The 26,727-nt window shown below is 38.1% G+C and overlaps 1 protein-coding gene across 1 annotated transcript in view; it reads left to right on the top strand.

Annotated features, from left to right (window-relative positions):
* The first annotated feature begins 20,974 nt into the window (after positions 1-20,974).
* The window catches only part of large2 (LARGE xylosyl- and glucuronyltransferase 2), a 142,898-nt gene continuing 137,145 nt past the window's right edge, over positions 20,975-26,727 (top strand). The window contains exon 1 of the mRNA XM_023290787.3: positions 20,975-21,416. The gene's annotated coding sequence lies outside the window, so the exon portion shown is untranslated. The remainder of the gene's footprint in view (positions 21,417-26,727) is intronic.

A 26,727-nucleotide genomic window follows, 5' to 3' on the forward strand; every position in this document is an offset into this window, starting at 1 on the left:
ATCTACTCAGGCCTAAAGGCAGGAAAAAAACAGTAAAACTTTTCTGTTTCATGCTCCGTGTATTCATTTAAAGATAAACTTCCTCATTTTGCTTTAGCACCCAAAACCACGTCCCTGCAAGTGTTTTTTTTTTTTTTTTTGGTCCATTTTAGAAAGCCATCTTAAAGAGCCCATACTCTGCTTTTTGTGTTTCAGTGGAATTCAAAGCTGCTGTTTTGTGTATGTAGAAGGTCTGCAAACTTGCAAAATCCACACCAAACCAAGCTGTTCTCTCCCATAGAAGCAAACTGCTCTTTAGCTGCTTGAAACGGCTCATTTGAAGTCCAGGATTTTCTTCTGTTACTAATCTACATCACCATGTAACACATTTGCATAACGCCTGACTAGTTTGGCCCTCAAACAAAAAATAAGAACCACCTCACCATTCCCAATTTTTTCCTTGCTATGGCTACTTATAATAGAGCTAGGTATGTTTGCCTGTACTTACAGATCTAAGGTTACTGTATATAATCAGCGTTACCTTGTTTTTGTTGGACAAACTGACCAGTCAGAGCAGACTAAACTTTTCAGGAGCGTGTCCCATAAACAGACAGGAGCTAAAAAGGAAGGTTTCAGACAGAGTGAGAAGAAGAAATAATGCAACAACGTACAACATTAAAGAAAAAATGTCTTTGTTTTTAGGACTGCACAGTGGCTTGGTGGTTAGCACTGTCACCTTGTAGCTGAAGATCCCCGGTTCGCGCCCCGGCCTGGGAACTTTCTGCATGGAGTTTGCATGTTCTCCCTGTGCATGTGTGAGTTTCCTCCAGTTACTCCGACTTCCTCCCACAGTCCAAAAATATGCCAAGGTTAGTTGATAATTCTAAATTGTCTGTAGGTGTGAATGTGCGTGTGATTGTTTGTCTGTATATGTAGCACTGTGATAGACTGGTGACCTGTCTATTGTGTCCCCTGCCTTCGCCTGAGCCAGCCCTCTGCGACCCTAATGAGGATTAAGTGGTGTATAGATAATGGATGGATGGATGTCTGTCCATCTTGATGGATGTCTAATATGGGCTCTTTAATATACCCAAGTGTAAATTTGCCTTTACAAACCTTTTTTGGACATGAACTATGTAACACTGCAGCTTCATTATTCTGTTGAAGTGACGACATCGTGTCATTTAGACTGAGGTCACATTTACATTGATGCTCCTCGCTCAAGTAAAAGACTCCTACAAACAACTGGGAGCAGCAAACTAAACTTCAGCTCCTGTTAACGTTTTATCCAAACCTGGATGACTAATTAGTCAGACCTGTTACAGATTCTGTCTTCATCACAGTAAAGCTTTGTTTTTATTGACGTTTGTAATAGATGTTAAATTGTGGAACTGATCATGTTTTGGACCAAGATTCATGCTAAAACGTGGAACATACAAGATGAAATACATCGTGTCTGCGTCCCTATCTGTTCTGTGACTACATTCAGTTCACACTTGTGCCATGTTGAAAGTGATACAGACATGTAAAAAGGATGCTCATACAGAGATAAAGCTGACATGTTCAGATGCCATCAGATTTATGGAAAGCTGTGCATGTCTGAAATAGTCTTTATATAAAGAAAAACTCACCCAAAAAACATGAATAGGGCAACAAAGCATGAGCATTATACCTGCTAAACATCAGCATGTTTGCACTGTGGAAAGCAGGGCTGCAATTAGTGATTATCTTCTTTGTCAATCAATCTGTTGACTATTTTCTGAAATAATTGATTAATTGTTTGGTCTATACAATTTCAAAAAATGGAGGGAAAATGTGGATCAATGTTTCCCAGATCCCAAGATGACCTCCTCAAATGTCTTGTTTTGTCCACAACCCAAAGATGTTCAGTTTGCTGTCATATTAGAGGAAAGAAATTAGAAAATATTCACATTTAAGAAGCTTAAATCTGAGATTTTTTCTTTAAAATCTACTCAGATCGATTAATTGCTCATCAGAATAGTTGTCAACGAATCCAGTAATCATTGGAGTTCTAGTCTGCAGGCTTTGTGAGAGTGTTAGCATGATGATATTAGCACTGAGCTCACAGCAGCATAATTGGAGGTTCATTCACAGACTGTCATTATTGCTGAATCCTTGCTACACTTCATGGCTGCTTCCAGCAACATGAATTGGCTTTTTACTGATATTTCATGAAGCTCAAAGCAGTGAAGTGATCGTAAAACTTGGGAGCGACCTCATCTGAGCACACAACCTCCTTTAACACCAGGAAGCAGGAAAATGGAGCCGAGGTTAAATGAAGCCGCCTGCAGGGAAACTAAAGAGACCGAAACAGAGACGGAACGAGAGTTTAGAGGATTCAGAGGAGGAGCTGGAGGCGGATAATGAACATTTTTGTGTGTTGTCTTGTTTCGCCGCCTCTCAGCCGTCGCGGTCGGAGGAACCACCTGCAGATGGGATTAGAAAGGCCTGTTTCTACCTGCTGGATGCGGCGCTGCGCGTTGTGATTTACTGCCTCACTTGTGTGTAGTTTGTGTGTGTGCGTGTCTATGCGCGTGCACGGTTGTATGTCCGAGCCACAGTGTGTGTTTGCATGTGGTGTGTGTCTTTGTGTAGGTGTTGTGGAATGGGAGAGCAGATGGAGGCAGATGGCGACTCCTACTGCCGCAGTAAAATGGCATCTCATTACAGAGCTGCCAGTTTAATCCGCGACCAATAAAAAATATATTCTAAAATAAAATAAGAGAAATAAAAGTCGTCAGCAGAGGAGAGACGGGGGCGGCGGAGGAACAGGTGGCGGCGAGGGACATTTGACGGGATAACTAGAAGCAGACTGAGCGAGGAGTCTGTGGAAGACGTCAACATCCAAACAGTGGAGGAGAACTTTATTTTTACTCACATAAATTCACATTTGGGAGTTCCTTATCAACAATAATACCCACAGAAACACTCAACTGCACTATGGCCATCAATATCTTCATTCAGAACATCAGATCTGGGGTTTAAACGCCATAAATCTGCAATTTAACCTCCCGAATTTCCTGTTATTGCTGCCATTTTCTGTAAGTGTAGCCTGGAAATCAGATAAATATTAAAGCTCATGTTTCATTCGCTCTCTCAGAATTTATGAGCAGTGTTTAGTAGTAGAATCACAAACTGAATCACAATTCTCCCCAGCAGTTGTGCATATGACTGCCTGAACACAAAACCTGCCACTTCAACTCTGCATTTTATTTTCATATCTCTGCTGCTTCGAGTCAGTATTGACTCTGCAGAGCTCCTGTCAGAGAGTCACCAAATGACGTTCAGCTTCTTTAAACAGTAAAAAGAGACATTAACATGATTTTTGACGTTTGTTTTGATGCACAGACACGCAAAAGTGGTCGTTTCTGACATTAAAACACCAAAAAAGAGCAACATTTGTGGATAAAAATATTAACTTTGACAGCATGCTAACAGACATTTGTAAAGTGTAAATATGCAGCCCCACACACTAAAGCAAGAAGAATGGCAACATAAAATAGACTATACTGAATGTTAAGTTTGAGAAGTTATCAAATTTATCAACATACAAAGTGGAAAAATAGCTTAAATACAGATTAAAAAGCTGACATCGTCCTTGACTGGAAACTGGAGGAGTTGCACTCAACAACAGTGTACATGTGGGATAAAAAGATTTCACAATATAGATTTTTATTTAGTTTTGGCCTGTTTTATAGAGTTAATACTTTACTAGTTGGTATCTGTACTTTACCAAAACAGGGAAAATTTATGAAGTAACAGTAAATCTTCCAAAAAGGTTTGATTATGTTAAAAAAAAAAATTAATTATAGTGTATGTGACGTTCATTTGAAGTTGCCACAACTTAAAAAAAAGAAAAGATTAATGCAACTTGTGCTGCAGAAAATCAAATCAAATCAGATCCTACTGTTGAAGGCACTGTTGCTTCTTTTAGTAACGAAATACACAAAATTTACACCCATAATTCTTAAGATAAGCACATATTGGACTGTAAGCATTTGGTAAATAACTAAGTTTTTAGTGAGTTAAGGGGTCAAGTAAAAGTAAAATGTTACATATTTGCTAGTTTCAACCTTCCTCTGCTGATTTCTGGTGTTTTACATCACTGTAAACTCATTATATTTTGGTTTTGGACTCATATTTGACTAATAATACAGTCATTCATTTTTGTTTTCCAGTATTTAATGCTTTAAATTGATCTACAGGCCTATATAGATCACTTTTGCTAATTTTAGGGTAGCAGTTATGAAGATTTGCTGATTATTCCTGTTTTATATCACTGTAATCTCATTATATTTGAAATTTGGTCTCATATTTGACTAATAGTAATGTCTTTTTTTGGTATTTAATAAAATTAATTGATCTGTAGGCCTATGTAGATGCATTTTGCTCATTTTTGGATAACAGTTGTTGGGATTTACTGATTCTCCCTGTTTTACATCACTGCAAGCTCATTATATGTAAGTTTTTAGCTGATATTTGACCAATACTACCGTGATTAATTTTTGTTTTTCAATATTTAATACATGAAACTGATCTATAGGCCTATAAAGATACATTTTTACTGATTTTAGGGTAGCAGTTGCGAGGATTTGCTCATTTTCCCTATTTCGTATCGCTGTAAACTCATTATATTTGAGTTTTGCACTCATATTTTACAAATAATGTCATTAATTTTATTTTTGTTTTTCAGTATTTAATACATTAAATTGATCTTTAGGCCTGCATAGATCTATTTTGTTAATTTTAGTGTAGTATTTTTGAGTATTTTTTATATCACCGTAAAATCATTATATTTGAATTTTGGGCTATATTTGACTAATAATGGCTTTTTCCAGTATTTATTATAATAAATTGATCTATTTTTACTAATTTTATTGTAGCATTTTTGAGGATTTGCTGACTTTTCATGTTTTATATCACTAAGCTCTTTATATTTGAAATTTGGGCTCATATTTGACTAATAATACCATCATTATTTTATGTTTTTCAATATTTAATACATCAATTTGATCTTTAGGCCTATATTGGACACTTGCAGACACTTGGTGTTTCGGTTTCCGCTCTCCTGCTTCTTTCTGTCTTTCTGGATGTGAAAGAGGTTGAAAGTTTCTCACATCTTTGTCAGAGTTTCTTGCTGGTTGACCTTCTGGTTTTACATCGGGGGAATAATGCCGTCTGAGCGGCTCCCCAAACCCTCACAATCACATCGTAATGGAGGTCGGAGCAGACTGGAGCCGTCCTCTCAGGTCTTTATTACAGCTTCGCTCCGGCAAGTCACAGCCGAGTAACCGTTCACCTCTGCTGCTCCGCCAAGCTCAGGAAATGTCACCGCGCTACGGCAGAAACTCACAGCGAGCACACACACACACACACACACACACACACACACACACACACACACACACACACACACACACACACTCTGCTCTGTGACTTTTCTGTGGGATGGATCAGGGGGCACCGAGCCAATGCAGGAGCAGCTGCAGGAGTGCCTCCGAAAATGGAATAAAATGTGTCTACTGGCTGTCGTCAGACTGGAAAACCCTCAGTGATGAAGTTGTTTCTATGGAAGCGCTCCTGTTCTTCAGCTCTTCTCCTCTTCAGTATTTAGATTAACTAATGAGGATTTAGGACAATTAACTATACTTCCTAAATAAAAGATCTCTTTTTACATTAGAAACATGATCCAGAATGCTTTCTGGCTGCCAGACGTGAGGAGCTCTGAAGCTTTTTTTTATCTGTCTGGTTTAGAAGTTTGTCGATGTGCGATTGTCCAATCATGAAGAAGTGTTTTTACCCCTAGTTTTTAAAACAAGTCAAATAAATTAACCGGTATGGTGAGATTTTTCAAATTTTGTGACATCATTTGGACGGATCCAGCCTGAGCCTAAATATGACATGTGCTGATCAGAACAAGCTTGGGGAACATTAGATTTGTGAGAAAGTGAATGAGAATGAGAGCTAAAGCCAGAGAAACATTATACTGAGAGTTTTTATTGCACAGAGCTCCTCACATCTGGCTGCTGGTGACCTAAATTAGAAAATACCTGTCGATGCTTGAGGCCACTTTTCACATTTTAGATGCAAACTGAGCCATGAAATAAAACTGTAACTCGCTCACAATCTTAATGATTCCCAGTTAGCAACCGGAAGTTATGTCGGTGTTGCAGAAAACACAGCAAAAAATTTTAATCGCTGATGCAGTTTTAACACTTTGACCACCTGCAAGTTCCAAACAGTTTCTGGGTGCTTTGTTTTTTAATTGTTCCTGTCACATTTTTACTCACTGTGGGATCATTTTTAACTGCAGTATAAAGCCCTGCATCTCTATGGAAACACACAACCATGACTAGAAGTAGAGTGAACTCAAGAAAGTCTTCTGTGCAGTACGACACAGCTAAAATACCATTTTAGAATTGAATTTGCTTGATCATTTGTATCGCCAAATTTGAGAAAAAGCTGGTATTAACATGTTCGACATTTTCTCAGGTGTTCACAGCTGTTATCAAAACTAAAATAAAAAATGTTAGTGTTGCATTATTTATATATGTGTTTGTGTGTGTGTGTGTGTGTGTGTGTGTGTGTGTGTGTGTGTGTGTGTGTGTGTGTGTGTACATGTGTGTGTGTATGTATTTTATTAGATTTATTTATTTTATTACATATTTTATTTTTAATTTGGATTTATATTATATATTAATTTTATTACATAATCTTTTAGTGTATTAGATCTTTTTTTTAAAATCAGTTTTGTTTTATTTTCTTTATTTTCTGATCTGATGCAAACAGTTTCTACTTAGGTGATCTATTTAAATGAGATCTGTAAAATGAAGTGATTTTGATGAAATATCCCAATTTTAAGCCTCATTCTCATTAATTTTCCTGACAGAACCGCATGTCACACAAGATACATTCAAGGGCTGTCATGAAGCTCAAAAGTCTGACTTTTTTTTTAGTTTTTACAGCTTCTTCCTCTTATAAATGGTGCCATTTTGGTGATTTTTAAAAAATCTTTTAAACCATAAGATTGCACCTGCAGTGAACTGTAGGGTTTAGCAAATGAATTTTTCTGCAGCTGTTTTGGTGATGAAATAATCACCTTTTTATTTTCAAAGATCTAACATTAGGTCACCATCATAAACCTGCTAAACACCAGATGGATGATGATGGTTAATTCTTCTTGTGCACCATAATTTAAAGAAATAACATGCTTCTTAGCTTCTCAAATCTGACAATTTGAAGTTGTTCTTGTGGCGGTAAAGTGAAAATCTTTAGATTTTTTTAAACTGTTGACTAGACAAAACAGAACATTTAAAGATGTCACCTTAAGCACTGGGGAAAGGTAGCAGCTAATGGAAATATTCTGATTTGTTTAGTAAAAGTCCACTAAACCAAGAAATGCAAGTAATGGACATTAGACATGAGGTAAACGGGAGCAGAGAAGTGATTTAAATACAGGAAAAACTGTAGTTTTGTGGTAACATGTTGTAAAACAGTAATTTTATTTTATTTATTTTTTGTTTTTACAGTCAAAATGTAATTTGTAGAATAACAGTTAACAAACAGTTTAAAAGGATTCACTATTTTTTAAGCCTTAAATTTTGTATATATTTTTGTGTATTATATATTTTTCTCTTTTTTTCTGATATTTTTTGCTAATTTAAATACAGTAAAAAATGCAATTTTATGATTAAATTATGGAAGAGAACAAATTATCTTTTGTAAAAATACAGATTTTTATGTGGACATTATTTACAGTTTTGATCTGTCTTCATTGGTGTTAAAATGTAAATTAATACTTTTCTTTATGAGGTTTGACTAGTTCTTATCTATAATTTACCAAAACAGGGAAAATCTGTACAATATAAGAAATGTTTTAGAAAAATTACAGTTAAAAACTTTCATTTTTCACATTGTATGTGATGTCTCTGTTTTTCATTTGATCTATTTGATCTTATTTTTTATTTTCTTCTCTTTAATCCTGTTTAAACCTGTTTTTTCTGTTACTTTATGTCTCTGTCTTGTTGTTGAGGTTCTCTACGGTAATTTTTCCTCCTGTTTTGTCCACGTTTCTGCCAGATGCTGTTCTGTTTGTCCACCTGGTTGATGAGTAACTCGGTCATTCAGCAAGCACCTGAAAGTACCTGAACTTGGATTTATTATCTGGGAGAAATTATGAATCATGAATGAGAATCAGTGACAAATCCATATGAAGCTCCTGCAGGTAGGATATCATCTATTTTCGGCTTGATTTTGTGTCAGTTTGTATATTTTTAGCTACAAAATAAATAAATCACTTCCCTTAATATAGATTTTCTGAGCTGTAATTCGTACATTTTCACCATTCTTGACAAAATGCTCTGTGACTGTTACATGAGATGCTTCCTTCAGTCTTTGTCTCTGCATAACTCCCCATTTTTGCCAGTTACTGTGTGTGTTTGATGAATTATTGATGTGTGCGTCTGGCTCTTGACGTCTGTCTGCCATTGGAGTTGGGCTCTTTGATCGCAGGAACCTCGGCAGCCGCCATCGCAGAGGTGCAGAAGTACGTTCGACTACCTTTATTAAAGATGGTTATTAGAGGCTCCACTGTGCCATCTGGCAGCTTATCAAATATTAAAAGTCTGTCTGTCTGCAGCAGCCACACTGACAGCGCTGAACACACACAGATATACACAGCGAGCCAACATGGGATGTGTGTTCATGATGCGCGTGACGAGTCGTCCTTGAAGCAAAAACTTTATTGTAGCCTTGAAAAAATGAAAAGACGATAGACGGTCGAGATGCACCGCAGCAAATAAAAAAGCCATTTATGAGCATTTTTAGACACAAAAAGCTGGTTTAAAACACAAAAATATTCATGGGAATCACCTTAAATTATTAAAATTATTATTATTGTCATCTGTTTTTATGGACTAATTGTCTTTTAAAATTTCTTGTACCCTTTATTTACTTATGTGTTTATTTTACTTATTCACAGTTACTACTACTATTATTATTCTTCTTTGCCTTGTGTTTATAGTTTTCAACCTCTATTTTTCTTTCATTCCTCTTGTTCTTTCTCTTACCTGGATGGGGCACTTTATTTATATATTTCAATCCTTATGTATATTAAAAAATGCAAAAATGTAAAGAAATCATATTTTTTCCTTATTTAAATACAGTAAAATGATGTAATTTAAGGGTCATGCGTTGTATAAGAACACATTATTGTTTGTAAAAATACTGATTTTTAATGTGGACATTATTTACAACTTTAGCCTTTTTTTATTTGAGTTAACATATAAATGAAAACTTTTCTGTCTGTAGCTTTAATAGTTATTTGTAATTAACAAAACACAAAAAAATCAGTAAACGAAAAGTAAATTGTTCAAATAATTACAGTTACTTATTATTCATACTATATATATATATATATTAAAAAAATGGCAAAGATGTAAATTCAATGTATTTTTTACTGATTTAAATACAGAAAAACACAAATTTTTTGGTATTATTTGTAGGAATACAGATTTTTGATATGGATTTTATTTACAGTTTTGGCCTTTAATTTTTTTTTTCCCTGTGGTTTTACTAGTTATTATCTCTAATTTAACAAAACAGAGAAAATCTGTAATATAACTGGAAGTTATGTTCAAAAAAACTTTCATTTTTTTCCAGTGCATCTGACATCTTGCACTACATTCTATTTGTTCATCCTTCAGTTTTATTCTTTTTTTTTCTTAATCTTGTTTATGTCACAATTTATTTTCATCTTGTTTAAGTGCTTCTTTTTATGTTTGACTGTAATTTTTTGCAAACTTTTCATCAATACGGTGCCTTGAAAAAAGCATCCAACTCCATACTAAACTGTGTCACATCTTTAAACTAAATCTGACATGAAATAAAAGCAATGTGGGCAAACGCTAAAAATGGTAGTTTTACATTATAATTTATTTATTGCAACAAAAAGAAATCTAACAGCAACAGCTTATAATACACTTTTGCTAACTTCCTCGTATCTCACAGGACTGAATTCGTATCATTTAAAGATTTAAAGGCTTTTTCATCTACTCTTACATACTGAAGTAACAAATATGATATAAAAAAAAGCACCTGTGGCATTTATGGTGTCAAAAAGTTCAGATCTGCTCATAGTACTGAGGTAGGGGATGTTAAATCTACATAGTGCAGTGCATAAAGGGCATGTGTGCAGAAGAACAGTGTAAAAAAAAAACACCAATATTTCACTGTGCAGAGGTCAACATGTGTAAAAATATACAGTCAATATGTGGTTTTCTATAAAAGATCTGAAGCGGCGGTAAAATACAAACAATAGCTGAGACCCTGAAAGGTTTAAATCATAGTTTAAAGTGTAAAAAAACAACAGCATCAAAGTTTTCATTGTAAAAGAGGAAGAGAAGGAGAGGACTGCAGATAGCAGAAGGTGGGTCAGAGGAGGTTAATTAGATTGGAAACCTGTCTGTGTGTGTGTGTGTGTGTGTGTGTGTGTGTGTGTGTGTGTGTGTGTGTGTGTGTGTGTGTGTGTGTGTGTGTGTGTGTGTGTGTGTGTGTGTGTGTGTGTGTGTGTGTGTGTGTTGTACAGTAAAGTGCTTCTCACGACCGTCGTCCAGCTGTCCTTTAGGCGTCTATCTGACCTCCGACCCCAAACACAAACACAATCCCAGTCAGCCCAGTTATCAGCTGTCACACCAGCAACTCTGTCACACACACACACACACACACACACACACACACACACATGCGCACACACAATCGCACACACTCGTCACCTTGTGTGTGTCCACGGTACCTGTGAGACTGTGACGGGCAGCACATATGGGCTATTTGCATATGATGCCTCTTCTGCTTCTTCAGCCTCACCTTGAATATTTCTCTGTGTGTGTTTTTTGTGTATATATCAGTGTAGGTGTGTGTGTGTGTGTGTGTGTGTGTGTGTGTGTGTGTGTGTGTGTGTGTGTGTGTGTGTGTGTGTGTGTGTGTGTGTGTGTGTATAAAAAAACTGGATGCCGAGCTGAGTGTGTGCTCGTCTCGGAGTTGAGCTGCAGCTCGGTGAAAGTTGTCCTCGTCTGATTTTTTTTTCACGCTCTTATGAAAACAACTTGTCCCTGAATAATTTATGATCTGTGGGTTTTTTGCTTCTCGCGCTGCTTCACCTTCTTCTTCCTCCCCGAGTCGAGTTTGTAAACTCTCTCGCTGTGAGTCTTTGTCTGCCGCTCCTCTTCTCTTTTATCGTCACTTGCAGATTTTTTATTTTTTTTTAAATCTTTGTATATTAAGCTTCCCTGAACCCTCAGCTCTCTTGGTTCAGCCTCCGTCCTCATAATGAGGTGACTTGTGTGGTCTGTGGTCAACCAGCAGCTGCAGTTTTCACACTGTGGGCTGCTCTGTTGGCTTTACTCAGCCTTATCTGCTGCCACTCAGCTGATTCAGCAAGTTAAACCAACATCTGGGGCAGACATTCGGCATGATTTTGCTGTAATGAGGCTGCAGTTTAGATCATATTCAGGATATTACAGTTACATGTAGCTCAAAGACATCTGCTTCTGCATATCCACCTCCAATATCGATCACCGTGTGATATTTGTGATGGTCAAGAAACACAAAGATGCAGTTTTAAAATCATAAAACTAGGCTGTGACTGTTCTAAAAGCACAACTGGTGCCACTTTTAAAACGTTGCAGAGCATTGCACATTCACTGAAGAGGGCTCCTACTTTCATTAAAATTTATTATGCTTCCTATCAGTTGAGAATTTTTAGAGCAATTACAACAGTGTTTACCGACTCTGTTTGCGATTAGCAGAGGTAGAAATGCCACTTTTTGCTGGAGTTTTCCAGATCTCACTGTGGCCTGGTGCTGGAGACACAGAGAGCTGTTTTAATTTAAAATTCTCACAATCCATAGAGGCTAGGTTGTGCTTTTTCAAACCTCACAGTTTTTCAGCTGCAAGTGAATAAATTTGGGGAGTTTTTTTAAGGATGGGAATTTTAAAAAAGTAGCCTAAGGCAGGCGTGAACTTTTCTCCCATCTAAATTACCAAGAATAGAAGAATGTGTTTGCTGATGTATGTGCACACAGAAGCAAGGCCTCCATTTGGTGAAAATTGACAGGCAGGTATGTGTACTTTGACTGTGTAGTTATTGCATTCTGCCTCCGTCATCTGATAGGTATTGTGATAGGACTTATCACAAGTACTGCACTCTGTACCGTAGAAAGACAGCAAACTGTAAGTACAGCTAAAGTCAGAAAAAAGAGCTAACTACACAGCTAAAGTCACAAAAAGAGCTAACTACACAGGTGAAGTTACAAAAAGAGCTAACTACACAGATGAAGTCATAAAAAGAGCTAACTATACAGCTAAAGTCACAAAAAGAGCTAACTACACAGGTGAAGTCACAAAAAGAGCTAACTACACAGGTGAAGTCATAAAAAGAGCTAACTATACAGCTAAAGTCATAGAAAGCGCTAACGACACAGCTATTGTTGTAAAAAGAGCTAACTACACAGCTAAAGTCACAAAAAGAGCTAACTACACAGGTGAAGTCACAAAAAGAGCTAACTACACAGGTGAAGTCATAAAAAGAGCTAACTATACAGCTAAAGTCACAAAAAGAGCTAACTACACAGGTGAAGTCACAAAAAGAGCTAACTACACAGGTGAAGTCATAAAAAGAGCTAACTATACAGCTAAAGTCACAAAAAGAGCTAACTACACAGGTGAAGTCACAAAAAGAGCTAACTACACAGGTGAAGTCATAAAAAGAGCTAACTATACAGCTAAAGTCATAGAAAGCGCTAACTACACAGCTATTGTTGTAAAAAGAGCTAACTACACAGCTATTGTAAAAAAAAAAGAGCTAACTACACAGGTGAAGTCATAAAAAGCTAACTATATAGCTAAAGTTAGAAAAAGACAGCTAAAGTCAAAACAGGCGCTAACTACACAGCTAAAGTCATAGAAAGGCCACTAAATACATAGCTAAAGTCAGAGAAAGAGCTAACTACTCAGCTAAAGTCACAAAAAGACAACTAACTAAAAAGCTAAATTAGCACTAAATTAGGTGAGAGCTAGTTGCTGAGGCAAGTGCGGCTAGCCTTAGCTAATATAAAACCAAGTTTAGTTATTGATATTCCCCATGTTGCTATCTATAAATAATTTTGGTAAATTGCCATTTAGTTATTTGGTTTATTATTACACATAATTATATAAATAAGTAGCTAACCAGTTCATGATGCAGAAAATTAAAAGCTAAACTCCTGCTAAAGGTGGCTAGCTTAATAAATTCAGTACCTGCCATGAAATTTTTGAATTTCATGGGATTTTGTGCTCAGGTTATCTTTAAATCACATGCTTAAATTAAATTTTTTTAGAAGTATGTGCACATTTTTAAGGTTTCGCTGTAAAGATTAGCATAATACTTTAGCAATGACCTGTAAGTAATGATCAGACCAGTTCAAATGAATCAGAAAGCTGAGCCAACCCTACTTGTTGTTAGATACTGCCGCGTCTTTGCATTAGATGAGGATTATTTAGAAAGTATCTGCATTTTTAGGTGAAATAATCAGCCTGAAAGAATATCAATATCAAAAGAAACCATTTCTCCTAATGTACCACCAGCTTTAAACATCATAATTCCTAGATATAGCACTTGTATCTCTTTATTTATTCTCTCATCTGCTAAGGGTTTTTTTTTTTTTGTTGTTGTTGTTGTTGATAAAGCAAAATGTGTTTTCTCTTTTCTGCTTTGATGCAAAACAGGATGATTTAAAGGTTAGTATTGATCTTAAACCAAATTTGAAAGTCTCTTATTAAAGCAGAGTCCAAAATGTTTCCTGTAATTCACATACAGACTGTTTATTTAGACCACACAGCTGTCTGTCTGCAGAGTTCAGACTGCAAAAATTGATTGCAGTTTTGTTGAACTTTGGATTTTTTCTTTAACCTCATTTTTCTGCAGGTATTCTGTTTGTCTTGGCAAACTCTTGTTTTGCAAACAGCAGAATAGATCAGTCTTACTAACTCTGGTTGATTAAATATTTCTGATTCGCTATATTATCGCCACTGTGACTATAATGGTAATTTTTCTAAGCTTGATTTCAGTCCAACAGCAGAAAATGTAGCTAGCTTAGAAGAACCAGGAAAGCACATTTAATTCAGTGTCCTGCAATACCATATTAGAAGGTAAATAATTGACTTTACTTTGTCAGTATGACATGAGAACTAGTAAAAAGAAGTAGGTTACTTATTATGAAAACATGGATAGTGAAACATCAGTTCCAAAAAGGTAAAAAGGGACCCAAACTATAAGATTAGATTTTGCAGCAGCGATGACATTGCATTAATTCAATCAGAAAATAAGCAATAGCTGTCCAATGATCAATGGTTTCTATTTAGGGTTTGTTTAAATGTGTGCAAAAGTTATACAACCCACAAATGCAAGAAATAAAACTTCCATCCATTATCTATACACCACTTAGTCCTCATTAGGGTAACAGGGGGGCTGGAGCCTATCCCAGCTGACTTGGGGCAAAGGTAGGGGACACACTGGACAGGTCGCAGGGCTACATATAGAGACAAACATCACACTCACACATACAGGCAATTTAGAATAATCAACTGTGGGAGGAAGCCAGAGCACCCAGAGGAAAACCCACACATGCACAGGGAGAACATGCAAACTCCATGCAGAAAGATCCCGGGAAGGCTGGGACGTGAACCGGGGATCTTCTAGCTGCAAGGCAACAGTGCTAACCACTACATCACTGTGCAGCACACAAATAAAGCTTAACCAGGAAAACACAAAGAAAAAAATAAAGCTGATGGACTGCTTATTCAGTTATCTCTTTAAAGAATTGCCCGTGTATTTATGTAATTACTTTTCATTGATTAAAGACACTGTCACCTATATAACAAGAATCAATCCTAATTCTATTTATTTCACAAACATGGATAAAAATACTTTCCTTTATTGCGACTTGTTTACAGATCAGCTTCCTTTCAGCACCTATTCAGGTCATATTCACAGTGGCCTTGGAAAGGATGGTTTCTCAGTAATGTACAAATCGATTTACACAATAAAAGGAGCTCAAATCATTTAGACCACAACACTGTGCTACTGCATGTATGTAATGAATGTCATGCTGTGCTTAGTCTTTTAATCTGTGATGACTATTTAAAATGTTTAAATCATCAAATAAACTCAATGCATTTTTCAAACTCCACAACCTTGCTCTCAGGCTTTCCAAAAATAACATTTATACACAACTTCTGCAAATACATTTTGTAGACAGCTTGCTTTTTTTTTATCAACTTAATGACAAAATGTATCTGCCAACTCCCTTTTATTTGTTTTCAACCACAATATCCTTTTGTAGTGCATAAAGCGTGATCAGTATTTTTCATAGTCATGGTTTGACGGTTACTCTGAACCACAGAACTTAGTTAAAGTACAGGAAAGATGGTGGCCAACATTTTCTCTTTATATCAAAAAGTAAATCCTTCCCAAACCCTACACAAGTGGGACACTGAATATTTGTTGTGTTGTTGTGCTTTGTTCACCAAATCATCCACCACAATTTCCTCCAAGCGACTTCTGTGCAGCTTAACAATGCCACTCTTCCTTGAATGGGAAAATCTATTTCAAATGAATGTACTTAGCCTTGGTAGCCTGGAAGCCTTGAGTTATTTTTGCCAAATGGCAAACTTCCACTCAAAGGTTATGGCTTATTAAAGTGCTGGCATTGTAGAATCACGATAAATGAGTTTTGACCTGGATCTTGCTGGAGTCTCCTCCATCTTCAATCCTTCTTTTTTCTTCTGCTTATCCAGAGTTGCGTTGTGGTGGCAGAACATTTCAGATGTTCCTCTCCCAAACAACATTTTCCAGTTCTTCCTGAGGGATCTACGCGCGTTCCCAGGCCAGATGAGATATGTGTGCCAACCCAGGGTCTCTTCCCAGTGGATGGCCTGGAAAACCTCCAAAGAAAGTCCTAATCAGATGCCCAAACCACTTCACAAGAATGAGCAGCAACTCTCCTCCAAGCTCCTTCTGGATGTCCAAGCTCCTAAGGTCAAGTAAGATTAAGGTATTTGAAATTTTGAAATTCTCATCTCAGGAGTGAGCAGTTTGGCATTGTAAGATGATGAACAAAGCAGGTCAAAGGGATTATGCTGCTGCTGCAACTGTTTGTTCAGGAGCTAAAAAGTCTTTACAATGCCTTCCAGAGGTATGAATGAAAATTTACTCCATTTTCAGCAATTGATGCTAAACCTGCGCTAGCAACATCTGGCTACATTGGAAACCTAAGACACAATCTTACTTCCCTGAAACTTCCTGTTTAGGTCTTAGCTGATCGACAGCATGTCTTTCCCTTCACTAAGGATCAGACTCTGGTTCACAGGCTGCTATATGAGGTCTGACATCTCCATCTACAGTCATTACTCCCCATAAAGATGCTACATAAGGAAATGTACATTATTCATCAGGTAGTATGGAGGTGTGGCCCCAAGTTCACCTTCAGGGATCTAAGTAGGTTCATGTTCATGAATTATGCAAATTAAAAGTAAAAAGCTCCAGAAACTACATTTCCTTGCACTTCCATACATCTTTAAATCAACACTAAGGACACTTGGACATGCTCCATGGTGCCTTTCTGATAGCAAACAGAAGAACAGCTGGACAACATTGACAGTCAGTAATAGAAAACAGTGTGTAGAACTGCTTAATATGGACAGGACCGTGTGGAACAGAAAGATATTTATTTTAGTGTTTCAATAGGAAACTGACCTTGGATTCTATAAAAATGGATCAACACATGTAGGCACAAAATCAGCACACACAAAACATTACTGAGCACAAGAGATGTAAAAATAATACATTAATTGTAAACGTAGTTAATAGTATGTCTGTGAAAATTCTCAGTCATCCAGGTCATGGTAATCGTAGGAGCTTCAGTAGAAATCAACTGGACTGCTCTTTAGGTTCTTGAAGACGTTTCTTGAAGTCATAGTTAATAGTATGCTTATTTAGCAATATAATACAATTAGGAATGCAAAAAAATAAACAAATCAACTAATCTATTTATGAAGTTGTTTTTCATTTTTTACAATATATAAAGGAACAACATCATGACATACATGCATACGTGAATGAAAACAGCACCCGATTTGTTTTTCTGGAACATACAGAAATGAGCAGAAGAGTCTGAATGGACCCTGCAGACATGTGGAGAACGAAATTTACATCACACATGGGAACCATAAATTGGCCTTAAGCTTTGATTATACTCCTTTGTGGACGTGTACGGGGACAGCTGAAGAGACAATGGGCACATAACTATTGGGCTAAAAGCCAATTTGTGCTCTCTGCATGAAGAAATTTAGTCATCTCAAGTCCACAAGGGCCCATACAGTCCCCACTGCAATCGAAAATGTGTGACCACGTGGACCGCAAGTGTACCAACTGCACATGTGCAAGAAAAACAAAAATGATGCTTGCAGTAAGGAGATTCTCCATCATCAATACCTTTAAAATTCATCATTAAAAGAGGTGTAATTGTAGTGGTTGCTGCTGGACTTTGGAGGTGCTTTGATTGTATGTGCTTTCTATTGACGATGCCCAAAACTAGTGGCAAGATCTGAAATCTGTGCTTTGTTCGCCCACTGTGCTTGACTCACCTCAGGAATAATAACTGACACGGCGCTACAGTCCAATCTGTAACCAGCTGCTGTATCTGGTTAAAAGTCACGGCCTCTCAGAGCTTTGTGTGTTTTTCTGTGTCTGATAGTTCAGTGGACCAAAGTGTGCCTGTTACAGTACTAACAGAACTGTGGACATGTCAACTGATCACTTCCAAAGTCTGCATCGGTCAAAACCATGAGTTGGCCTTCATACTACTTCTATCCCACTTAGAGTCTGATGGGAGAACTCTGATCTATTCATGCACAATCCTGCTTAAAATACATATTCTGAACATTCACTGCCAAGCATATGCACTACTGTCCTTGCAACACAAATTTTGGGTTGCACGTGGACGTGTGCAGATGGGTCTGTGCAGACTCTTGTTTTAATGACAAATATCACCCAAAGATTTTTGACAGTCAGTCTGAAAGCCATTGTACTGAAACTCGATATATTAGTATTCCCAAACACAATGCATTCAGTTTTGTCTTCATGTAAAATTAAAACGTTGGATGACAATCACTCCTTAATGTCCCTAATACAACTGGTTACACTGCTCGGTGCCTCACTTTCTATTCTTTGCACTGGTAGGAAAATCTGAATGTCATCTCCATAACAGTGGGAAGACAGATTATGCTTTGCTATAACTGACCCAAGTGGAAGCATATAAAGGGGAACAGGGTAGGTGCAAGAACTGAACCTTATGGCTCCCCACAAGAGGAGGACACCAATCATTACTGAAAAATTCAGATCAGTAAAGTAGGAAGTGAACCACCCAAGTGCAGTATCGCTGATGCCAACATGTTGCCTGCACTATACTTTATACTGTTTATACTTCATAGTTTGTTAAGAGGACTTTGTTTCACGCATGCACAGTTGAGCATCACATACATATTCTTAGCCTCCACACTACTGTGATTGTAATGTAGTGCCGGCGCAAATTGTGGGGCTGCACAAACACTGCAGTGAGGGGTCAGTGCAGACCTCTGGACCCAGGGAAATTACTAAATGTATGTCACATGGACCCTGGATCATGGACACTGGGAGTATGACAATTATCATATACCCCCCTTTGAGAATGCACACACAGGCACCGTGGACACGTAGTTGTTGGACACTACTTTCTTGTCCACAGGAGATCGGCAAATACGTGTTCCATGCATTCACTCTGCTGCCAAGCTGCCCTCGTAGTGTAGCCTTTGAACTTCCTGTCGTACGCCGATAATATACCACGCTGCCCTTCCCACTTGTTCGCTCTCGCTTCTCTTTCCCCACCCACCTTCCCCGTACTTCTACCTCCTTTTCCTGGCTGGCTTTTCTCCCTACACCACATCAGCACATCTCAGTCATCACCAGCATAATGATCCTTTGCATCCAATAAACAATCAAGCTTCAAATCAATGGTGTGGTCCTTGGTATTGAACTAAACATGTACGGAGTGACGTCTCCTGAGCAGACTCCATATGGATTACAAAGTAATGTAAAACGTCTGTTATACGTTCTGTATGTATGGACATGAGGGTCCACCCTCTGCAGACATCCACATGTAGACCTCCACACCCTGTCTAACTTGCAAAAATACTTATATTTGTTACATTTTGATGCTTCAAAAGGTCACAAATAAATGTATTTTTGTAAGTTTGACAGCCATCTGTGTATGCGTCTCCAAGGTTTAGACGTTCTGTAGCCACTGAATCCTTGCAAATAAGGGAATTTTTGCAATTTGGACAGTGTGCAGAACTCTTTTTGAAATTTGTCTTGTCCAGGTAGCAAAACTCTACTTATTTGTTAGGAGCACTTAAACGTTGAAAATCAATGTATTTTTGCAAGTTAGACAGTTAGACATCCATATATGCTGTCCATGTAATGGTTAGAGGTTTTTGGAGCAACTGAACATAGCAACAAAAAGAACATTATTTTTCCATGTTTGTTTGTGGGAGTCGTTCTCAACCTTGCACTGTCTAATTTACAAAAATCCATTTAAAATGCTGCAGTGTTTTTATATGTTAGACAGACATTGTACATCCTGTCTACAAAGGTTAGACATTTTCAGTTCACTAAATTGTTGAAAAAATAAATACAAAAATTCAAGCTAGACGGTGTGTGTGGGAGCATTGTCTAACTCATAATAATACTTTCCAAATGTCACAAATGTATTTTGAGAAGTTAGCCACTTAAACGTTGGTTATGTGTGTGGCCTGCAAAGGTTAGAAGACTGAAATGTTGCAAATAAATGTATTGTTGCAACTCAGACTGTATGTGGGAGTCTTTTTGAAATTTGAAATGTGTAAGTTGCAAAAATACATTTGAAACATTGCAGTATTTTTTGCAAAATAGACAGTTAGGCATTGTCCATATGTTGTCTGCAAGAGTTGGATGTTTTGGAACAACAAAATCTAGTATATCATTGTATTTTTGCAAGTTAGACAGTGTGCAAGAGTCTTTTTGAAACTTGCGCTACCTAACTTATTAAATTACTTTTGAAATGTTGTCATATTTTGATTTTTAAGTTTGACAGTTAGGCTTTGTCTGTATCTACAACAGTTAGATGTTTTCCGACCACTGAAATGGTACAAGTAAATGTATTTTTGCAAGTAAGACTGTGTGGGACTGTCTAACTGGCAAAAAACATTTCGAACAGTGCAAATAAATGTATTTTTGCAGATTAGACTGTTAAATATTGTCCCTGTGCACCGTCTGCAAGAGTTAGGTGTTTCAGGAGCACGAAAACATTGCAAATAAGTTTATTTTTGCAAGTTTGTTAGTGTTGTGGGAGTCTTTTGGAAACTACTGAATAATTATTGAAGATGTGTTTAAAGTAAAGTCTGTATTTATATATTTTTTTTTAAAAAGGTGCGGGGGGGGGCTGATTGCAAGTCTTTCATCTGTTATTGCACTGAAGCCTCTTTGTTCTTCAGGTGGGCTCTGACTTAAACCTTTAGTTCCAGTGGTTGGGTTTGGATCCGGCCTTTCTCTGGGCAGACTGTGCAGCTACAGGTGGTGACTCAGCTCCAAATCGCTGTGAAATCTCTTTAATGCGGCTCGGTCAGATGTGGACAGAGGAGGCTCTGAACTAGTGTGTGACCGCTTGTGTTAGAGCCTGAATAAGTGTGATTGGTTCCCGGTGTGAGTCTTTGCATTGCCAAACTGTGCAGGAAGAGAGAGATAGAGAGAGAGAGGAAGGGGGCGGGACTACGACCAGGCTGCTGCGGCTATTGGCTGAGTCGGTATGAAGGGGGCGGGTATTGTCGTGGTGGTGGGGGGGTCGGTGCTGCTGCAGACCGACTCATTTTACCGGAGGAGCTGAACGGAGACGGAGCGAGCACCGACCGGCAGGTGAATGAACCGCACACCTACAGATCTTGACAGCCGCGGCGTCCTCGCTCTCCCAGCCCAGGCAGGGTGCACCGTCCCCGGGCTGAATTGTGCGCGGACTCGGCCTCTGGTTCCGGAGCTCTGCAGCATCTCTCGGTGTTTCTCTCGTCGCTTCTCTGCATGTGTGCATGAGGACAGTTTTTTTTTTTTTTTCTTTTCTTATTGCGGGGCTTGTTGATGTGAGCGCACCTTCTGGATTGGAGACGATGCCACCCCCTTCTTCTTGTTCTTGTGCAGAGCTTTTCCTCTGACTCTGGATGGATTTCTGATGGTTTTCTAACCCGCTGGATTAGGAGATGGAGTGATTCACTGCTGGGAACTACAGTGGAAGTAACAGCCTTCAGAACTGCACACACAGGTGAGGCACATTTCCACTTCAGATCTGACTGAACAGCAATCAGTTTGAATCTTTACTGAGTGTGTTCCTGCTGGTGCTGGGTTGTGTGCATGTCTCTGATCATGTGTGTGCGTGTGTGCAGGTTAAGTCCATGTGACCTGTTCGTTGGATAATTGAGCCACATTCTTATCCGCTGAGCCAGAAACACCCCCTTCTTCCACCTCCTCATGCTTTTTCCTTTTCAATTTGCAGTCTAAATAATTCTGCGCGTGACAAATCACTCACTATTTATTCCATATTACTTCATGCATTTGAACACAAAAGTGAATCCGTGTTTGCTACTTTACATTTATAATGCTTGAATTTGGGTAAATCTTAAGGTCATGACCTACTTCTTAGTGGATGCATAATAAATGTAGCAGCTGTAGGTGCAGACTCATGAAACTATCTGTGCTCAGAGCAGATAAATGGGAGCTCTAGACTCTCACATGAAAGCAGCTACACAAACGGGAGCAAAACATGGGAAAAATAAATCAGAAAACACAGATTTACTTTAACTTTACCACATTTATTTACAAGCCACCTGAATGTGTCTCTCTCTGCACTCTGCTGCAGCTCCAACCTTCTATTTTTGCCAAAAACACTCTTCACTGACTCATTCTTCCAGTCGTGGTTTATTCAGTTTGTCATGCCTTTGTGTGGTGAAGCTACGACTCGATGCCACCTGCAGATGTTTCATAATACCAACCTGAACAGTCAGGAGGGGGAAGCCTTTTTTAGCTTTAACCTCCAGCAGAGGAAGGCAACCATGTAGATTTACTTGAGTGCTGTGCTTGGTTTGTGAATATCTCCAATTTATGCAACTTTACACCAGAATTCAAGGGAAAATGTGTTTTTTTTTTTCACTGCACTATCTCCAGCTTGGCAAGGTTTCATGTTGCATTCATATAAGTCAAGCTGCTGTGTAATGGTAGAAAATGAGCTTAATTTGTGATTTAGCAAGATAATTAATCTGCTGTTGCCTGTTTAGACTATAAAAATAGAAGCCATCCTTGTTTATGTTTAGTTTATACACCTTTTCAGAATAAGGATTTGTTGCTTTCCCTTTTTAATTTTATTTCATTTTTAGTAATATCACAGTTTTTGAAACTGTTACTCTTTTCTGAATTGATCCGTTATTTCAGAAAAATAATCAGCATTAATGAGGATATGTGTTTGTCATGAGGCTGTGAATGTACATGTATTAATTATTAGTGTTGTTTTTGTAACTGAGACCAACATCAGTGAACTATTTATATTAGCAACACCTCAACCAGTTAGAGCAGCACAGTGCTGTCAGATTATGTAATACGTGACAGTATCACATCACAAGGTCCATGTTTTCTGAATGCATTCAACATTTAGAATGCTGGAGTTTTACTCGTTGGAGGAGATTTTCTTTTAAGTTTTATTGCAGCATGAAGAGAAGGGATCCTGTTACACTTCTCATTATTTCACATCACATTCCTGTCGATGCCCAGTTTGTTCGGCTGCACTGTGAGCTGTTGTTCTTCTGCTGAAGGTGTTTTTTGTAATCGGTAGCTGATACATGTTTGGATCTATAACGGACATTGAGGCGCACCTTATCAGTAACAACAGGTGTCACCAGATCAGCCAAGACTGGACTCTAAAGGACATTAACAGAGCTATAAGAGAGGAGACATAATGTTTGGATTTTAGTGCATCTTTGGAGCAGCTGTGGTTGTTGATAAGAAGGAATGTGCCTCCGTTCCCAACGCCGTATGTTCAAGTGTCATCAGACCGATTGCAGTCGTTGTATCAGCAGTTTGCATGTTAGCTTACTGCCATCGGTGTGTCTGATAACAGGTGAATGAAGGGCATTTAGAGTTGGCCAATTTTCCATTTAGAACAATCTCAGCTGCAGCTGCTTTGTGTTAAGAGAACAGTTAACAGCCTTTGTGACAATTTTTTGGCCACATGGGGGCAGCAGAACAACAAAATTGTCTAATACTCAGGAAAAAGGAATAAATATACGTTTCGCTCTGCTTTGGTCTCCACCAGCTCCAGACATTGATATCTGAAACAGATGCTTTCTACTGGAAACACCACCCATGCTTCAGTATAACTGTCCATTAAAGTTGAAGCAACCTTCAAAAATATCATAATTTTTTTTTTTTTTTAAAAAGAGAGCGTACTTGGGCTTGTTTCCATTTGGGCTGAAATAAACTAGACCGTGTGGTGTCGTCAAAAGGTGGCAGTACAGGCTAAGTTAGAAATGTAATAAGCAGAGCAGAGGAAGTCAGAAACACGACAGATTGTTTGCTTATTGCTAAGAAAGTTGAACAAGAAGAAACAAACCAAGTGTTATCCATATGATTAAAAAAAGGGAGAAAGGTCTTCAAGAATTGTTATTAGTCGTTAAAGTTGTAACGATTCTTTCTTATCTGCTGGTGTCTGCCATGTTTCATGCTGTCCGATGGTGACGAGAATGAAAGACGCACAAACAGCCGATTAGTTATAGGAATTGGATGTTCGCTGCATTAGAACATAGTCAGAAAAGTTGTTGAAAAACACAAAAAAAAACACCTCAAGCGAGCGAAAAAACTTTTTGCACAATAAAGAATTTCTTCAAAATTTTGCCATTTCAGTTAACTTTTTCTGAAGCGATACTCCACTATGTGGAAAAAAAATAAGTTTGTGGAAATAACTAGTTTTGGATAAATTGAGATACAAGTGCTTTGTGTCAAGACAAAGCAAATGTAACATTTTCGATTTTGTCTGCTTTGATTAAATTCGCATTTACAGCGTTTCTTTGGCAACTTAACAAAAAATAAATGTCATATAGTCATCAGTGTTTTGTTTTTAGCTCAAATTTCGTCTCCACCAGCTGGACTCCACCAGCTCATGATAAAAGAACCTGAAACAGCTCCTGCTGCAAAAACAGAAACCTAACAAGGCAGGAGGTGTGTTATAAAACCAAAACCAGGAGCTTAAATCACTCAATCAAACTTCACTTATATAGTTTTACATTTTTCAAATGGTTAAAACGCAGTTCAAAGTGCTTTACAAATTAATTACAAAACATAGGATATTCTCAGACTCACAAACAACTGAATTAAGAAGCTAAATGATGCATTCTCCTGAGTGGAACTGCACAAAGATGCACGTTCTTCATATCAACATGCTGATCTGTTCATCCATTTTCACCCACTTATCCTGAGTCTGGCAGCACGCTAAGCAAGTTAGCCCAGTCATCTCACTACCCAACTGTTCCTGGGGGGATCCTGAGGCGTTCCCAGGCCAGATGAAATATTTAATCCCCCCAGATGTCTGAACTCTTCACCCGATCTGTAAGCTACTTTACAGTGGGGGCTCATTTTGGCTGCATGCATTAGTAAAGTCATTCATTAAGTTTTCCCACAGTTCGTGACCATAGGTGAAGGTTGAAAAGTGAATGTAAGGCTGGACTCTTACAATGGTCCCATTATTGGTGATGTAGCTCTAATCTGCCTGTCGGATGAAACAAAATCTCAAGATATTTGAACTTCTCGTAGCAACTCATTTCCAACCCTGAGGGATAAAGCCATTGTTTTCCAGTATAGAACTAGTGCTCAGACTAAAACTCTTCTCTTGGCAACTTTACAATCAACTGGAAACCACCAATGATGAGTTTAGCTTTAACTCTCTGAAGCGTAAAACCTGCTAGCTGGCATACAAAGCAGGTTGGCCTTTAAAAATCACCTAAATTATAGCAAATATACGGAGGGAATCAGTGGCTTTTCAACTTCGCCGTTGGACTTGAATAAATCGTGTTTAACCTGTGGTTCAATCTTGAAATTAACCAAATCTAAGCTTGATTTTGTGATATTTCAGATCATGAATGGAAAACCGTTGGGGTCTCAGCTGCGACCATCAGTCACATTAAAAAAAAATCTGGCTATTCGGCTGAACTGCAGGCAGTGTTTACACAGAACATAGTAGGGAAACTTCTGGAAACAAATTACAGAGATTGAGAGAAGAATGAAACATAATTGATCAATAAAATGTGTATGTAGCATGGTTTAAAAATGGTGCTGGAAGATACTTTCAGCATGAAACACCTTTCTAAAGTCGATTTTTAGAGTAGTATGAAAAAAACGACAAGTTTTTAGAGGTAAAATATCTTTAATACGTTAACCTACCATTTTTTTTCCAGTATTGATAACATTTTGAAATATGCTGTACGTGTCGGTTCGAAGTTTCTTAAAATTTTCTACAACAAATTATCAAAAACTTTTTTTTTTTTTTCCGGTTTGAGGTTAAGAAAAGAAACTTTATTGATTGCTCACCAGGGAAATTTACCTGTTACAGCAGCTCGATACAGATGAGGCACAGAAAAGGAAGGATGAGAGATACAAAAGTACAATAAGACTAAAGGAAATCAAACTATAATAAAGACAAGGTGCAAGGCCTAATGATTATACATATGAATATACAGTAGTGCTGTTATTCTGCACAGAAGACATGTTTGAGTTCTCTCTACTTCTATCCATACTTGTGTTATTTCCACTGAGGTGCAGGACTTCATATTACAGTGAAAAAAGTGTCCATAATGGGTGAAAATGTCACATGTGGGTGAAGTATTCAGGGTCCACCCCAAATTACAATAACCCTGATGGGATATTTTTCAGATTTAAGGCTTGACATTCAGACAGTCACATTATAAAAGGACTTTGCAGAAATATGTTCCCATATTTCTCAAAAGTATGATATTGAATCCCAAAATCATCTGTGGCTGCTGTATTAGCGGTAGAATGAAAAACTGCTGCCCTAAACGATGCCCAGATCTCGCCTCTGTTTGAGAATTAAGTGCTGCATATAACCTGTCAGCAGGAAGCCCTGAATAGCATCTCCACTCACACTGTTAACCTCTGGGGTCCCGTTGTAACAGCTGTTACTTCTTTAACACTCCGCTGCATCCTCTGCCTCTAACTAACCCCCCGAAAGATGCTGCACAGTTTGCCATTTGGCAGGCGAGTTGCATCAAGCGACGTCTCTGCATTGTCCTCGCAGAAACCGGAGCAAATGTTTCAAAATCACACGTTTTGGCTGCTCTTTTCCCTCCCTGCTGTCTCTGTGTAACAACACAGGTGGACTCTTCTCCTGTGTTGTTTTTAGACGGCAACATTTAAATATTCATCACTTGCTGGAAGGTGTGCTGAAAGTGCTGCGCTGTGAGGAACAAGCCCCGGACCTCCCCCCTCTTCCTCGGTGGTGGCGGCACTTTGCTGCCTCCACCGACTCCGCACTTAACCCATCCAGGCGGTGTGAAATCTGATTCAGGAAATGAAAA

Source organism: Amphiprion ocellaris, chromosome 1 (assembly GCF_022539595.1).
Source record: "Amphiprion ocellaris isolate individual 3 ecotype Okinawa chromosome 1, ASM2253959v1, whole genome shotgun sequence".
NCBI lineage: Eukaryota > Metazoa > Chordata > Actinopteri > Pomacentridae > Amphiprion > Amphiprion ocellaris.